Source organism: Triticum urartu, chromosome 3A (genome assembly GCF_056163025.1).
Source record: "Triticum urartu cultivar PI428250 chromosome 3A, HENAU_Tu73, whole genome shotgun sequence".
In the NCBI taxonomy this organism is placed as follows: Eukaryota; Viridiplantae; Streptophyta; class Magnoliopsida; order Poales; family Poaceae; genus Triticum; species Triticum urartu.
Window position 1 is genome coordinate 355,331,834 of NC_141875.1, and position 18,958 is coordinate 355,350,791.

General features: G+C 45.7%; 1 long non-coding RNA gene across 1 annotated transcript; it reads left to right on the forward strand.

Moving 5' to 3' along the window:
* Nucleotides 1-15,295: 15,295 nt before the first annotated feature.
* LOC125548376 (uncharacterized) lies at nucleotides 15,296-18,718 on the forward strand. Its single transcript, XR_015599729.1, has 3 exons — nucleotides 15,296-15,858; nucleotides 15,966-16,058; nucleotides 16,362-18,718. It is a non-coding gene; the product is annotated as an uncharacterized LOC125548376 (long non-coding RNA).
* Nucleotides 18,719-18,958: the final 240 nt, after the last annotated feature.

The following is an 18,958-nucleotide window of genomic DNA, read 5'->3' on the forward strand; positions in this document are numbered from 1 at the left end:
TTATACTTTGGTTTCTCTATTTGGGGTCTTGCATAAAGCCAAGGAACACTGGAGTGTTCATTACTAGGAGGTTGTTGGCCAAGTGAAGGAGTAGGCACAGCTGGCCTCGAGGCCGCACCACCAGAAAGTGGTGCAAGCATCATGGTTAGTGTGGCTAGTCTCATTTGGACCAAGGCCTCAAGAGAAGCATCATGCTCCTCCTTTTGCTTAGCAAGCTCCCATTCCAGATCCTCAGAAGTGAAGGACTTGACTTCCGTGGAAGTCGCGCCCGTATTCTTCGGATCCGCAACAAGGGGAGTCCCATCGGGGTTCATCTCGCTCTAGGGTGGTTAAGCCACAAGAATAGAGCACGAGGCTCTGATACCAATTTAAAGGATCGAGATGGACCTAGGGGGGTGAATAGGTATAATTACAAATTTTAATTATTACTTAGCAATCTTAGGCAATAATGCGGAATATTGAAGTGAGCCTAATAATTGCACGTATGATGCTAAGGGCTAAGCAAGATAAACAAGTAACACAAATATGTGAGTAAGCAAGCACAATATAATATAAGTAAGTGCTAAGAGACAAGTAACCACAAGTAGAGAGTTAGGGTTAGGAATAACCGCAACTCCGAGAGACGAGGATGTATGCCGATGTTCACTTCCTTAGAGGGAAGCTACGTCACTGTTAGAGAGGTGGATGTTACCACGAAGGCTCGCCCTATTCTCCCTTTGAGACAACACCATGAAGGCGTTTCTCAACCACTAGTGGTAGACCTTGGGGTGGTCTCCAAACCTCACAAACTTCTCCCGGGGTAATCATAATGGTCGATTCCTTTCCAAAAGACTCCTACTGCCTAGGAGTCTCCAACCTCCAAGAGTAACAAGAACAATGGGGAAGGAGAGGATCTATCACTTGGTCGGACAACATCTCTCAAATACTCTCAAGTCCCTTAGGGATCTAATATTTGGTGTGGATGAGAGAGAGAGAGTGAAATGTGTTCTAGGGTTTGCTCAAAGTGAATAGTCAACCCTCACCCGTGGGGGAAGAGGGCTATATATAGCGTTTGAGAAAATATGGCCATTGTAGTGTAAGTGACAGGGTAGGCCGGACATCCGGGACAGGTCCCGGACAACCGTCCTAGTGAAGTAAGTGCAGACAGAGGAAGAAAGCAGAGAACAAAACAGAGGACCCGGACATCCGGGGTGCAGCTCGGACATCCGGTGATACTGGAAGGCCCGGACATCTGGCAAGGTGGCCGGACATCCGGCATGGCGGACCGGAAATCCGGGGTGTATGGGGAGCCCATACATCCGGCATGGAGGGCCATACATCTAGAAGGAAATGCAACCATATATTGTATTCTGGATAGCAAGGTCTGGATATCCGGCGTGCGGGCCGAACATCTGGCAGGAGGCCCCGACATCCGGCATGGCCAGAGGCAGAATGAGCCAGAGAGTATAGTGATAGATCTGATGAATTTTGGGAAGGAGATTTTTGGCAAGAGCAAGTGTTTTACTAACCCTATAGATCCCCTCTTAATAGTGCGAGATCCTATACTCAAGAAAACAAATATGTATTCATTTTGATACGTCTTCCTTGAGTACAATCCACTTCGTCTGCTCAGGATCCACACACTTTTGATGAACCGGGGACTAACACATGAGATTCACTTGACGAACATTGTTATTCCCCTACATGTATATTGTCATCAACATAAAAACATGATGTAAGGGCATGATTCCACTTTCAATCTCCCCCTTTTTGTTTGTTGATGACAATCATACATGTAGTATCATAGATGCAATGAATAAATTTAGCATTGTAAATCATGAGAGCAAAAAGTAATACAATATATGTTCCTATTTGCTTTAGCTCCCCCTCATTGTGAGCATGAGATGATTAACACGTGTGAAACAACAAACAATATTTCATAACCACAAAGATAACAACATAGTCTCAAATGATAAGTATCTTATGTAGCATGCACAGAGAGTCATACATTAAAAGTTTGAATAATAGCTAACACAAATAGCCAACATATAGCATGACCACACTAAGATACTGCTCCCCCTTTGACAACAACAAGTAAAAAAGGGGCGAAGAACTAGAAGAACTCTGTCACTCCTGGAAGATGTCGTCATTATCATCAAAGAACTCGGCAAACTAGTCACGAGACGGGAAACCGAAGGTGGAAGAGGACGGAGCTATGGGAATCGGATCGTCATCACTCACGGGACTCCCACAGTCGCGAAGGCACTGGTTGAGCTGGTTCTTGGAGATGATGAGGCACTTCTGAACATCATGGTTTTGCTGATAGTTGAAAGTGATTGCCTTCATGATAGCGGACTGAGCCTTGCCCAAGAACGAGGCAAGACGTCCACGAGGAGCAATCGAGGAGGAAGGCACGGAAGAACCCGTGGGATGAGATATAGCATGAGACTTCCTAGGTGGCCGAGGTGCAGCAGCCGGTGCAGGAGTGACCATGCGCATATGAACAGGAGGCTTCCAAATGGAATGCACAACGGTCTTAGCAACCTCAAATGGAGCAGTGTGATCAATTATTGCCTGAATGAATGGAGCATGAGGGAATTGGCGCGTCTAAATAAAACTGGAGAGACGGATCTCATGCCAAATATAGTGGGCTGTGTCAAGAGGCTCAGTAGGTGCATCATGCATACGGACCATCAAATCAATGTAGTAGTTGCGATCCCTTGAGCGATCTCCCCTCTTAGGATAGAGAGTGCAAAGCACACACTGATAGATAATGTAGTAGGGAGACTAGAAAATGGATGTCTCATTGGGTGGATATGCATGTTCCTCTGGAGTGAGCTCAGAGATAGGCTTAAGAAGAGACATGCAAGCATCAATCCCTTTGGGCCTATAGTGAGGATCCATACTGTGGATGTGATGACCAACACCGGACAAGCCCAAAATCTGAACAAAATGGTCATAGGTGATGCTCAGCATAGTGTCATCAGTCATACATGTGAGAGTGTTGTCTGGCCCAAAGAAGCAGGTGGCATAGAACTAAAGGAGGGCAGCTTCATTCGAATCACACTTGAAGGTCATTGCTTGACCTAGAGTCATATAATCGATGATCTTGACCTTGTTGTCAGGGAACATGGCAGGATGATCACACATGAACTGAATATCCAGGTATTTATGAGGAGCAAGTCCACGATCATGGCCGAAGCTCGAGTAAAGATCTTGCTGCATGCAAGTATGGAAACAAGGATCCTCGACATCAGCCACCATCTCATATTGGTTGGTATCCCGTCGAAACTCAAGGTATGGACCAGCCCCCACAGTGATGAAGTCATGTGTGAGGCGGTCCCCGCTAAAAGGAAGCTCCATTGAGATGCGACGACCATGGACCACGGGCATTGTAGCACCACAGACTTGAGGCATAGGGGCCCTCCTAGTGCCAGGCTTGGACTGACCAACAGAGTGTCTTGGCGCAATGCCATCCTCTTCCTCCCCAACATAGTCCTCATCATCCGGATAAGAGGCTGACAGACTTGGGGATGGTGCCCGATGCTTCTTCTTAGGACCGGTGGTGGTCTTCTTCTTCTTAGGTCGAGCATGTTCATCGGAGCCGGTGGATCCTTGTCGGCGATCGACCGAAACAGATACACGATAAGGGTACCGATAAGGAGTCAAAATTATGAACAAGGATAAAGCAAATTAAACAATGGGATGAACATTTTAGAACATGACCATAGGACGAGTCCAAGTGGTAGATCAAAATATTGACATGCCCATGATTACCTTGTTTAGGTACACAGAGAGGATTTTAGGCTAGGTAAGTGACATCAAACCTCTAGAGAGAGATATACACCAAGATAGTCATGAGAGATAATAAAAACCTAGGATGGTTGGGCCAAACACAAAAGAGGCAAGAGTAGATAGCGGCCATACCCCGGGAAGAAGGAGGAGGGTTGCATTGCTTGGTATGCGCCATGAAGAACTCCGGTGGTCGATCCACAAGTCAACACCCGAACCATTCCCTCCCGAGTGATTCTCACCGCAACCCAAAGAATGGATTGGATGGAAACGTAGATCGGGAGGAGATGAAGGCATGGGCAGGAGATCGGGGCAGGAGGACGGAGCAGATGGCCGGGGCAGCGCCGGAGCACAGCCCAGCGGTGGCTGTTTAGAATAGATGGGGAGAGCAAGGGAGAGAATGGGGAACTGCCCGCCAAATCCCAAGCCCTCCCCCATTTTGTGTGTCTGCGGGCGACGGGCCGGACATCCTGGGTCCAAGCCCGGATATCCGGCGAATAGAAGTCAGAGAGCAAAATCCAGGGCCCGGATGTCCGGCTAAGGCCCAGATGTCTGGCCACTGGTGGTGCTCGATGGAAGAGTTTAGCAGCAAAATCCTGCCAGGGCCCAAATGTCCGGCTGAGGAGACGGATGTACAGCAATTGGACAAGGAGCCCAAGTAGGGGAAGATTTTGTAAGGGCCAACTAAGATATATTGATGTAGACTCTGCCAAGGAGATATAAAGTTTGTAGGGATGAAAACTTGAGTAATCTATGCCACTAAGATGTGCAATAATAACCTAACAATATGAAGTAAAGAAAGGTTCATATACGTAATCCACGAGCGGTGACCGAGGTCACCATGTTTGAGCACATGGGACATAGTACCGCAAAGATTGCGACTTTTGGGTACATAGTCACGACCCCATCATTTAAAGCACCATAGTTCAAAAACCATGATACCTTTGAGAGTGTTTGTTCTATTCATGCATTATGTAGGGTGAGAGTACTCATGAATTGAATATCTCCCCCTAAATATATGCCTGCATCAAGACAAGACATTCAGTACAAATATGGATGGGTACTAGATTTCACATAATGTTTTGTCAAGCTCCAAGATACCAAGTTCATGCCTAAGTTGACAAAACCTTGCTTCATCCAATGGCTTGGTGAAAATGTCTGCAAGTTGCATATCTGTGCCAACATGAGCAATATCAATGTCACCTTTTTCCGTGTGATCTCTCAAGAAATGATACCTAATATCAATGTGCTTGGTGCGGTTATGATCTTTGGGATTCTCATCAATATTGATGACACTTTCATTATCACATAGAAGAGGCACATTTCTATAGGTGATACCGTAATCCTTCAAAGTTTGCCTCATCCATAGTACTTGAGTTGCACAACTGGCGGTTGCAATGTATTCGGCATCGGTAGTGGAGAGGGCAACACAATTTTGTCCAAGAAATTGACATGCACAGGAGGTGGACTTACAATCCACTTTGTCTGCAGCCCAATCCGGTGTACCCAATGAGATCAAACTTGGCATCCTTGGGGTACCATAGACCCAACTTTGGGGTGTGAACAAGGTATCTAAGAATATGCTTAACTGCCTTATGATGACTTTCCCTAGGGGAAGCTTGAAATCTAGCACACATGCATACACTAAACATGATGTCTGGTCTAGATGATCAAAGGTAAAGCAATGAACCAATCATAGAGTGGTAAGTAGATGGGTCGAAAGGAATACCGTTTGTGTCTTCAGTCAGTACAATTTCTATAGGCATGGGTGTCTTACGTGGACTAGTGTCAGACATTCCAAACTTCTGTAGAATATCCTTGAGATACTTTGCTTGAGACAAGAAAATTCCTTCTTGAAATTGTTGAATTTGGAAACCGAGAAAGAACTTCAAATCTGCATTGAGTGACATCTCAAAGTTCTTGGTCATGGAAGCCGCAAACTTTGTCCCTCTTAGTAAAAAGAGTGGGATCGACCACCCATCTCACAAAACCATCATCGAGTAAAAACTTCTTAAGATGATCATGTTGGGGAACATTGCAGAAAACAAAAAAATTTCCTACGGTTTCACCAAGATCCATCTATGAGTTCATCTAGCAACGAGTGATCGGATTGCATCTACATACCTTTGTAGATCACGCGCAGAAGCGTTCGAGGACGGGGATGAGGAAGTCGTACTCGACGTGATCCAAATCACCGGAGATCCTAGCGCCGAACGGACGGCACCTCCGTGTTCAACACACGTACGGTCAGCGTGACGTCTCCTCCTTCTTGATCCAGCAAGGGGGGAGGAGAGGTTGATGAAGATCCAGTAGCACGACGGCGTGGTGGTGGATGCAGGGCGTCACTACAGCAGGGCTTCGCCGTTATACTGCGAGAGGGAGAGGTGTAGCAGGGGAGACGGAGGCGCCAAGACACAAGGGTGCGGCTGCCCCCTCCCTCCCCCCTTTATATAGGCCCCCTAGGGGGTGCACCAGCCCTAGGAGATGGGAACTCCTAGGGGGGGCGGCGGCCAAGGGGTGGAGTGCCCCCCAAGCCAGGTGGGGCGCCCCCCCACCCTAGGGTTCCCAACCCTAGGCGCATGGGGTGGGCCTAGGGGGGCGCACCATCCCACTATGGGCTGGTTCCCCTCCCCACTTTAGCCCATGGGGCCCTCCGGGATGGGTGGCCCCACCCGGTGGACCCCCGGGACGCTTTCGGTGGTCCCGGTACAATACCGGTGACCCCGAAACTCTCCCGATGGCCGAAACTGCACTTCCTATATATAATTTTTCACCTCCGGACCATTCCGGAACTCCTCGTGACGTCTAGGATCTTATCCGGGACTCCGAACAAATTTCGGGTTACTGCATATTCATATCTCTACAACCCTAGCGTCACCGAACCTTAAGTGTGTAGACCCTACGGGTTCGGGAGACATGTAGACATGACCGAGACGGCTCTCCGGTCAATAACCAACGGCGGGATCTGGATACCCATGTTGGCTCCCACATGCTCCTCGCTGATCTCATCGGATGAACCACGATGTCGAGGATTCAAGCAACCCCGTATACAATTCCCTTTGTCAATCGGTACGTTACTTGCCCAAGATTCGATCGTCGGTATCCCAATACCTCGTTCAATCTCGTTACAGGCAAGTCACTTTACTCGTACCGTAATGCATGATCCCGTGACCAGACACTTGGTCACTTTGAGCTCATTATGATGATGCATTACCGAGTGGGCCTAGAGATACCTCTCCGTCATACGGAGTGACATATCCCAGTCTTGATCCGTGTCAACCCAACAGACACTTTCGGAGATACCCATAGTATACCTTTATAGTCACCCAGTTACGTTGTGATGTTTGGTATACCCAGAGCACTCCTACGGTATCCGGGAGTTACACGATCTCATGGTCTAAGGAAAAGATACTTGACATTGTAAAAACTCTAGCAAACGAACTATATGATCTTGTGCTATGTTTAGGATTGGGTCTTGTCCATCACATCATTCTCCTAATGATGTGATCCCGTTATCAATGACATCCCCATGTCCATAGCCAGGAAACCATGACTATCTGTTGATCAACGAGCTAGTCAACTAGAGGCTCACTAGGGACACATTGTGGTCTATGTATTCACACATGTATTACGATTTCCGGATAATACAATTAAAGCATGAACAATAGACAATTATCATGAACAAGGAAATATAATAATCATTTTATTATTGCCTCTAGGGCATATTTCCAGCAGTCTCCCACTTGCACTAGAGTCAATCATCTAGTTACATTGTGATGAATCGAACACCCATGGAATTCTGGTGTTGATCATGTTTTGCTCTAGGGAGAGGTTTAGTCAACGGATCTGCTACATTCAGGTCCGTATGTACTTTACAAATCTCTATGTCTCCATTTTGAACACTTTCACGAATGGAGTTGAAGCGACGCTTGATATGCCTGGTCTTCCTGTGAAACCTGGGCTCCTTGGCAAGGGCAATAGCTCCAGTCTTGTCACAGAAGAGAGTCATCGGGCCCGACGCATTGGGTATGACTCCTAGGTCGGTAATGAACTCCTTCACCCAGACTACTTCGTGTGCTGCCTCCGAAGCTGCCATGTACTCCGCTTCACATGTAGATCCCGCCACAACGCTTTGCTTGCAACTGCACCAGCTTACTGCCCCACCATTCAAAATATACACGTATCCGGTTTGTGACTTAGAGTCATCCAGATCTGTGTCGAAGCTAGCGTCGACGTAACCCTTTACGACGAGCTCTTCGTCACCTCCATAAACGAGAAACATTTCCTTAGTCCTTTTTAGGTACTTCAGGATATTCTTGACCGCTGTCCAGTGTTCCTTGCCGGGATTACTTTGGTACCTACCTACCAAACTTACGGTAAGGTTTACATCAGGTCTGGTACACAGCATGGCATACATAATAGAACCTATGGCTGAGGCATAGGGGATGACACTCATCTCTTCTATTTCTTCTGCCGTGGTCGGACATTGAGCTGAGCTCAATTTCACACCTTGCAACACAGGCAAGAACCCCTTCTTAGACTGATCCATATTGAACTTCTTCAATATCTTATCAAGGTATGTGCTTTGTGAAAGACCTATGAGGCGTCTTGATCTATCTCTATAGATCTTGATGCCTAATATATAAGCAGCTTCTCCAAGGTCCTTCATTGAAAAACTCTTATTCAAGTAGGCCTTAATGTTGTCCAAAAGCTTTATATCATTTCCCATCAAAAGTATGTCATCTACATATAATATGAGAAATGCTACAGAGCTCCCACTCACTTTCTTGTAAACGCAGGCTTCTCCATAAGTCTGCATAAACCCAAACGCTTTGATCATCTCATCAAAGCGAATGTTCCAACTCCGAGATGCTTGCACCAGCCCATAAATCGAGCGTTGGAGCTTGCACACCTTGTCAGCATTCTTAGGATCGACAAAACCTTCCGACTGCATCATATACAGTTCTTCCTTAAGATGACCGTTAAGGAATGCTGTTTTGACGTCCATTTGCCATATCTCATAATCATAGTATGCGGCAATAGCTAACATGATTCGGACGGACTTCAGCTTTGCTACGGGAGAGAATGTCTCATCGTAGTCAACCCCTTGAACTTGTCGATAACCCTTAGCGACAAGCCTAGCTTTATAGATGGTCACATTACCATCCGCGTCTGTCTTCTTCTTAAAGATCCATTTATTTTCTATGGCTCACCGATCATCGGGCAAGTCAGTCAAAGTCCATACTTCATTTTTATACATGGATCCTATCTCGGATTTCATGGCTTCCAGCCATTTGTCGGAATCCGGGCCCACCATCGCTTCTTCATAGTTCGAAGGTTCACCGTTGTCTAACAACATGATTTCCAAGACAGGGTTGCCGTACCACTCTGGTGCGGAACGTGTCCTTGTGGACCTTCGAAGTTCAGTAGGAGCTTGATCAGAAGTATCTTGATCAACATCATTAACTTCCTCTCTGATTGGTGCAGGCACCACAGGAACATTTTCCTGAGTTGCGCCACTTTCCGATTCAAGAGGTAATACTTCATCAAGTTCTACTTTCCTCCCACTTACTTCTTTCGAGAGGAACTCCTTCTCTAGAAAGGATCCATTCTTGGCAACAAAGATCTTGCCTTCGGATCTGAGGTAGAAGGTATACCCAATAGTTTCTTTAGGGTATCCTATGAAGACGCATTTTTCCGACTTGGGTTCGAGCTTTTCAGGTTGAAGTTTCTTGACATAAGCATCGCATCCCCAAACTTTTAGAAACGACATCTTAGGCTTCTTCCCAAACCATAATTCATACGGTGTCGTCTCAACGGATTTCGATGGAGCCCTATTTAAAGTGAATGCGGCAGTCTCTAAAGCATAGCCCCAAAATGACAGCGGTAAATCGGTAAGAGACATCATAGATCACACCATATCCAATAGAGTGTGATTACGACATTCGGACACACCATTACGCTGAGGTGTTCCACGCGGCGTGAGTTGTGAAACTATTCCACATTTTCTTAAGTGTGTACCAAATTCGTGACTCAAGTATTCTCCTCCACGATCTGATCGCAAAAACTTGATTTTTCTGTCACGTTGATTCTCATCCTCACTCTGAAATTCCTTGAACTTTTCAAAGGTTTCAGACTTGTGTTTCATTAAGTAGATATACCCATATCTACTCAAGTCATCAGTGAGGGTGAGAACATAACGATAGCCACCACGAGCCTCAACACCCATTGGACCGCACACATCAGTATGTATGATTTCCAATAGGTTGGTTGCTCGCTCCATTGTTCCTGAGAACGGAGTCTTGGTCATCTTACCCATGAGGCATGGTTCGCACGTGTCAAATGATTCATAATCAAGAGACTCTAAAAGTCCATCGGCATGGAGCTTCTTCATGTGTTTGACACCTATGTGACCAAGACGGCAGTGCCACAAGTATGTGGGACTATCATTATCAACCTTACATCTTTTGGTATTCACACTATGAATATGTGTAGCATTACGCTTGAGATTCATTATGAATAAACCATTCACCATAGGAGCATGACCATAAAACATATCTCTCATATAAACGAGATCCTGATACAATGTTCATGCTCAAACTTGGCACCAAATAACAATTATTGAGGTTCAAAACTAATCCCGTAGGTAAATGTAGAGGTAGCGTGCTGACGGTGATCACATCGACCTTGGAACCATTCCCGACGCGCATCGTCACCTCGTCCTTCGCCAGTCTCCGTTTATTCCGCAGCTCCTGCTTTGAGTTACAAATGTGAGCAACTGCACCGGTATCAAATACCCAGGAGCTAGTACGAGTACTGGTGAGGTACACATCAATTACATGTATATCACATATACCTTTCGTTTTGCCGGCCTTCTTGTCCGCTAAGTATTTGGGGCAGATCCGCTTCTAGTGACCACTTCCCTTGCAATAAAAACACTCAGTCTCGGGCTTGGGTCCATTCTTTGGCTTCTTCCCGGCAGCTTGCTTACCGGGCGCGGCATCTCCCTTGCCGTCCTTCTTGAAGTTCTTCTTACCCTTGCCTTTCTTGAACTTAGTGGTTTTATTCACCATCAACACTTGATGGTCCTTTTTGACTTCTACCTCTGCTGATTTCAGCATTGCAAATACTTCAGGAATGGTCTTTTCCATCCCCTGCATATTGAAGTTCATCACAAAGCTCTTGTAGCTTGGTGGAAGCGACTGGAGGATTCTGTCAATGACCGCGTCATCCGGGAGATTAACTCCCAGCTGAGTCAAGCGGTTATGTAACCCAGACATAGTGAGTATGTGCTCACTCACAGAACTATTTTCCTCCATCTTACAGCTGAAGAACTTGTCGGAGACTTCATATCTCTCGACCCGGGCATGAGCTTGGAAAACCATTTTCAGCTCTTCGAACATCTCATATGCTCCGTGTCGCTCAAAATGCTTTTGGAGCCCCGGTTCTAAGCTGTAAAGCATGCCGCACTGAACGAGGGAGTAATCATCAGCACGTGTCTGCCAAGCGTTCATAACGTCTTGGTTCTGTGGGACGGGTGCGTCACCTAGCGGTGCTAGTAGGACATAATCTTTCTTGGCAGCTATGAGGATGATCCTCAGGTTCCGGACCCAGTCCGTATAGTTGCTGCCATCGTCTTCCAGCTTGGTTTTCTCTAGGAACGCGTTGAACTTGAGGACAACGTTGGTCATTTGATCTACAAGACATATTGTAAATATTTTAGACTAAGTTCATGATAATTAAGTTCATCTAATCAAATTATATAATGAACTCCCACTTAGATAGACATCCATCCAGTCATCTAAGTATAACATGATCCGAGTTAACTAGGCCGTGTCCGATCATCACGTGAGACGGACTAGTCAACATCAGTGAACATCTTCATGTTGATCGTATCTTCTATACGACTCATGCTCGACCTTTCGGTCTTCTGTGTTCCGAGGCCATGTCTGTACATGCTAGGCTCGTCAAGTCAACCTAAGTGTTTGCATGTGTAAATCTGTCTTACACCCGTTGTATGTGAACGTTGGAATCTATCACACCCGATCATCACGTGGTGCTTCGAAACAACAAACTGCCGCAACGGTGCACAGTTAGGGGGAACACTTTCTTGAAATTATTATGAGGGATCATCTTATTTACTACCTCCGTTCTAAGTAAACAAGATGCAAAAACATGATAAACATCACATGCAATCAAATAATAATAGTGACATGATATGGCCAATATCACATAGCTCCTTTGATCTCTATCTTGGGGCTCCATGATCATCTTGTCACCGGCATGACACCATGATCTCCATCATCATGATCTCCATCATCATGATCTCCATCATCGTGTCTCCATGAAGTTGCTCGCCAACTATTACTTCTACTACTATGGCTAACGCGTTTAGCAATAAAGTAAAGTAATTTACATGGCGTTTCTCAATGACACGCAGGTCATACAAAAAATAAAGACAACTCCTATGGCTCCTGCCAGTTGTCATACTCATCGACATGCAAGTCGTGATTCCTATTACAAGAACATGATCTCATACATCACATATATATCATTCATCATTCATCACAACTTTGGCCATATCACATCACAAATCACTTGCTGCAAAAACAAGTTAGACGTCCTCTAATTGTTGTTGCAAGTTTTACGTGGCTGCAAAAGGGTTCTAGCAAGAACGTTTTCTTACCTACGTAATAGACACAACGTGATTTGTCAACTTCAATTTACCCTTCATAAGGACCCTTTTCATCGAATCCGTTCCAACTAAAGTGGGAGAGACAGACACCCGCTAGCCACCTTATGCAACTAGTGCATGTCAGTCGGTGGAACCAGTCTCACGTAAGCGTACGTGTAAGGTCGGTCCAGGCCGCTTCATCCCACAATACCGATGAAGCAAGATAAGACTAGTAGCGGCAAGAAAGTTGACAACATCTACGCCCACAACAAATTGTGTTCTACTCGTGCAAGGAGAACTACGCATAGACCTAGCTCATGATACCACTTTGGGGAACGTTGCAGAAAACAAAAAAATTTCCTACGGTTTCACCAAGATCCATCTATGAGTTCATCTAGCAACGAGTGATCGGATTGCATCTACATACCTTTGTAGATCACGCGCGGAAGCGTTCAAGGACGGGGATGAGGAAGTCATACTCGACGTGACCCAAATCACCGGAGATCCTAGCGCCGAACGGACGGCACCTCCGTGTTCAACACACGTACGGTCAGCGTGACGTCTCCTCCTTCTTGATCCAGCAAGGGGGGAGGAGAGGTTGATGAAGATCCAGTAGCACGATGGCGTGGTGGTGGATGCAGGGCGTCACTACAGCAGGGCTTCGCCGTTATACTGCGAGAGGGAGAGGTGTAGCAGGGGAGACGGAGGCGCCAAGACACAAGGGTGCGGCTGCCCCCTCCCTCCCCCCCATTATATAGGCCCCCTAGGGGGGTGCACCGGCCCTAGGAGATGGTAACTCCTAGGGGGGGCGGCGGCCAAGGGGTGGAGTGCCCCCCAAGCCAGGTGGGGCGCCCCCCACCCTAGGGTTCCCAACCCTAGGCGCATGGGGTGGGCCTAGGGGGGCGCACCAGCCCACTATGGGCTGGTTCCCCTCCCACTTTGGCCCATGGGGCCCTCCGGGATGGGTGGCCCCACCCGGTGGACCCCCAGGACCCTTCCGGTGGTCCCGGTACAATACCGGTGACCCCGAAACTCTCCCGATGGCCGAAACTGCACTTCCTATATATAATTTTTCACCTCCGGACCATTCCGGTACTCCTCATGACATCCAGGATCTCATCCAGGACTCCGAACAACTTTCGGGTTATTGCATATTCATATCTCTACAACCCTAGCGTCACCAAACCTTAAGTGTGTAGACCCTACGGGTTCGGGAGACATGTAGACATGACCGAGATGGCTCTCCGGTCAATAACCAACAGCGGGATCTGGATACCCATGTTGGCTCCCACATGCTCCTTGATGATCTCATCGGATGAACCACGATGTCGAGGATTCAAGCAACCCCGTATACAATTCCCTTTGTCAATCGGTACGTTACTTGCCCGAGATTCGATCGTCGGTATCCCAATACCTCGTTCAATCTCGTTACCGGCAAGTCACTTTACTCGTACCGTAATGCATGATCCCGTGACCAGACACTTGGTCACTTTGAGCTCATTATGATGATGCATTACCGAGTGGGCCTAGAGATACCTCTCCGTCATACGGAGTGACAAATCCCAGTCTTGATCCGTGTCAACCCAACAGACACTTTCGGAGATATCCGTAGTATACCTTTATAGTCACCTAGTTACGTTGTGACGTTTGGTATACCCAGAGCACTCCTACGGTATCCGGGAGTTACATGATCTCATGGTCTAAGGAAAAGATACTTGACATTGTAAAAACTCTAGCAAACGAACTATACGATCTTGTGCTATGTTTAGGATTGGGTCTTGTCCATCACATCATTCTCCTAATGATGTGATCCCGTTATCAATGACATCCCCATGTCCATAGCCAGGAAATCTTGATCAATGAGCTAGTCAACTAGAGGCTCACTAGGGACACATTGTGGTCTATGTATTCACACATGTATTACAATTTCCGGATAATACAATTAAAGCATGAACAATAGACAATTATCATGAACAAGGAAATATAATAATCATTTTATTATTGCCTCTAGGGCATATTTCCAACAGATCATACCAAACACGAGGTGCTTGTTTGAGGCCATACAAAGCCTCATGAACTTTATACACATAATCTTTGTGATTGGGATCAACAAACCCAGGTGGTTTTGATACATATACTTCTTCTTGTAGAGGACTGTTAAGGAAAGCACTCTTCACATCCATCTTATCTACTAATAAATCACCGATTGCTTCTGGTTGTACGTCCCGGTAGTTTTGCAGAAAAGTCCCTGAGTTTTTCAGTATTCAACCCATAGTCCTTTCTTAAGTGAGAAAACGGTTTGTTCAGCCATTTTCCAAATAAATCCCTATAGTTTATGGTATTCAAACCACGGTCCTTTTTAAGTTTAAAAAATGAGAAACCCACACGAGAACAGGCTCTCCTCTCTCCCACTCGCCTCCTGATCCCAGATGCCAGGAGGTGCCCCACCCCACGCGGCAGTCGATCTGGTGCCGCGCCAGTGAGTCAGTCGGCATCCACGCCTTCGGAGTCCTCCTCAACGCCATTCTACATGGGGACGCGGCTAGAGGAATGAGCGGCTAGATTGGTGGTCGGGGGGCCCGGCGGCGTCGGTGGACCAGGAGGAGGACGCGGGCCTGGGCGTATCAGGAGGAGGGGGACGCAAGGAGGGGGAGCACGCGGGCCTGGGCACCGTGCCGGTGGTCGCCGCAGCGCTGGCCGAGCCCGGCGCGTCATCGACCGCTTGTCCATGCGGCGACCGCGATGGGGAGCTTTGCTTACGACGTCGACGATGGAGCGTGGGCCGTGATTGCTGTTGGCGCCATGGGGCACCTTACACAGCTCGCCGCCCACCCCCACGACAAGGTCTACTTCCTTCACTTTCCTATTTTGTATGCCTGCCCGGTTTGGGGGCTCCAAAACTCTATCGGGTTGAAAGTTGAACTATAGATGAAAAAGAGACAATGCTAACTTAATGAATGTTTTGTGTGGGAATTAGTCTGTACATTGGCCACAACCGGATCCACAGGGAAGAGGTGCTCGAGATGGAGGAGGACATCCAGATTGAGGTGGGAGGTCGATACCAACGCGGTCCTCGGAGGTGTGCACGAGATCGAAGGCGGGGAGCTCCGGAAGGCAGACGGCGCCATCTCCTTACTCTCTAAATTTACACTTATCTAGAATCCAATGCTTCATGACCATGGCAATATTGGCTTCACAAAAACGATATATAAAGTAGTATCTATCTTCTTTTCAGTTGTATGAATTTGGAACTGCATTCTAATCGCATATAGTTGTATGACGTGCTTTTATTATGCTCAAAATTGTTCATCCCAATACTTGATCGGAGTGTAGATTATATAACAACAACCAGGAACTACCATAAAATCTTCATATCACACATTCCACCGATGAGTATGAAGATCTGTGACAAGGTACATGCTCAACTATTGCTTTCTATGATCTTACTTGATCAAGTACTTTATAAATCTCTAATGCCAAATGAGGTGTTATATTTTTTCTAATATTATGCCTCATTTAGGCAAGAGCAATCATGAGGCCTTATATGCTTAGCTATCTCATCCATTGATGATCTCTTTCAAGGAACAGAAGGACTTCTTGTTCATTTAGAGAGGTAACAATAACATTCAACACACTTTCCTGACTGAGTGAAACTGATATTAGAGGTAGGATCTACATTTATACTTGGATGGTTGGACGCACAAACCTCTAACCGCGTCAGTGAACTATAGTGTCATTTTTCTGGCCCTGTAAAATTCTAATTATGCATATCAATGCGACATGTGCATGCTGTAAGTTTATATTCAGTTATAATATGCTCGCTACCATGTTGTTCTTCTGAAGCCTTCATCTCTGTAGGATCAATCTTTTGATTTTGTTACTTAATAAACTAAATCTTGAGCATTGGTGGAGGTAGCCCCTAGACTGGTGAAGATGCAAACGAGTACATGAGGAGGTTCATGGTGGTTCCAGGCTCATCTCTTCGATGAGCAGCAGTGTGCTATGTTGGACAATTACCAAGGCTGGACGGAGGTGTGGCCGTGCGGCCGGACGGTGTCGTCCTGGTCAAGGAGATCGCCATACCAAGGCTGCCTGCCGGACTCCAATTCCCTACCGTTGTCAAGCTCTAGATCAAGCTCAACATGGACATGTCTATATGTGCGATACTGCGTTTCCTCTAGTGGCTGTCTGTTCCTCTTGGCGTTTCCTCTAGATCTGGGAGGAGAAGGCCCCAAGGAGGGAGACGGGGAGGTTCGTCGAACCATGGAAGTTTTCAGATGAGATTAGTTGAAAGAAAAGGGAAATTTCCCATGCTGCCATGCGAGAGTCAGAGGTGGGTGAGTTCCCTAATCCTCGGTTGTAGCAACATTGGCCACCACTCTATGCAAATCTGTGCCGCCAAAATCAGATTTTATGTAGGTAACAAGCATACTTTCCTGTTTTCATCTGGTCTAGAAATATGGTGTGAATGCATGGCTATGCTTTTGATTTTTCCTCCTGTGCATTGACTTGATAAGTATAGAGCCCAATGAGCACTAATGACCAGCGATGCCATAACATAAGAATTTATATGCCATCTTGATGCTTATGGTTTCTTCAGCATATATAGTCTACTATGTAATTATCTGTGCAGCCAATATAACTATGTAAGAGCCATTAAATATATCTTTAGACTTGCACAGAAGTAATTCTTGTTAAACTGTTGTTTGGTGATTGTGTCTCTTGCAGCCAATTTCTAGAATACCAAGTTAACTATGTAAGAGCCATTAAATATATCTTTATACTTGCACAGAAATAATTCTTGTTAAACTCTTGTTTGGTGATTGTGTCTCTTGCAGCCAATTTCTAGAATATTCATTACATGAATAATCCAAGTTTCTTTTACTATTCTGGCTGCAGCAGGCTATCCAGGCCTACATGCACCTAGCAGTAAATTACTTCTTAAGGTTAATCTATCAGTGTTGTGTGTGTGTGTCTACACACACATGCACACACACATTCTTGGCATACATTGGTGCACAGTATTGTGGCTGACTTCTGGCAGAAAGTTTGGTCGTAAATCTAAAATTCGTTGGTGGACTTATAGCAATCCATTGCGACATAATCTTGGATGAAGTTATGTTTTGATCAAATTATGATTTTTGACTGTAGTACATATAAATTATAAATAGCTAATCTGAGCTATTCATGGTTGGATGGGTTTCTATCAATCATTATTTTCTTCCTCGTCATAAAAATATTTCGTCCTCGGTTATGTTGAGGTGAATGTAGCTGATTGTCACACATTATCAATATAGGCATATCAAGCAGATTGTGAAGAAAATGTACCTGAAGATGGTTCCTCGGTATGAGAATCAGATTAACATTCACTTCAAGAATTAAGGCAAATTGTTTGTATGCCATTAACCATCTCCTGTGAAGATTCAGAGTCATAAAAGATAGTATTCATGTATGTGTACGTCCGCTCGAACGCAATCACATTCCGGAACAGTGACTTGCTGGAGTCATTGAGCTCTAGCTGTGGGATCTCCAGCAGCTCAAGTCTAGGAAGCTCGTCACCATCTTCCTTAAATTTCACTTACTGATGTTCTAGCTATTTTGTAGGTACAGAGTGACAGGCTTCATGTTCAGGAATTTGACACACACGATGGAGATTTAATGGACTAAGTACCTTTTTTAGGAAACTTCATGATTAATTACCGACACGTGCAGTTATTGGCTGCATTCTATTAGTCATACAGAGAGACACACTGACAAATTTCTATTTAGAGGAAGAAGTAGCCACAAGTAGACTGGAAAAACACACTGACAAAATATTCGTTGCTAAGAATGGATCCTTTCAAGAGAAGGAGTTTCTCTCGAAAGAAGTGAGTGGGAGGAAAGTAGAAGTTGATGAGGTAATTGTACCTTCTCCCGAATTGGAAAGTAGTTCATCACAGAAATTAGTTTCAGTGATTCCTACACCAATTAGTAAGGAAGCTAATGATACTGATCATGAAATTTCTGATTAAAATACTACCGAACCTCGTAGGTCAACCAGAGTATGATCCGTGCCAGAGTTGTATGGTAATCTTGTTCTAGAGGTCATGTTACTTGACCATAACGAACCTACGAACTATGAGGAAGCGATGATAAGCCTAGATTACGCTTAATGGCTTGAGGCCATGACATCTAAGATGAGATCCATGTATGAGAACAAAGTGTGGACTTTGGTTGATTTGCCCGATGATCAGCAAGCAATAGAGAATAAAAGGATCTTCAAGAAGAAGACTGACGCTGACGACAATGTTACTGTCTACAAAGCTTGACTTGTTGCGAAAGGTTTTCGACAAGTTCAAGGAGTTGACTATGATGAGACCTTCTCACCCATAGTGATGCTTAAGTCTGTCCGAATCATGTTAGCAATTGCTATATTTTATGATTATGAAATTTGGCAAATGGATGTCAAAACTGCATTCCTTAATGGATATCTTAAAGAAGAGTTGTATATGATGCAACCAGAAGGTTTTGTCG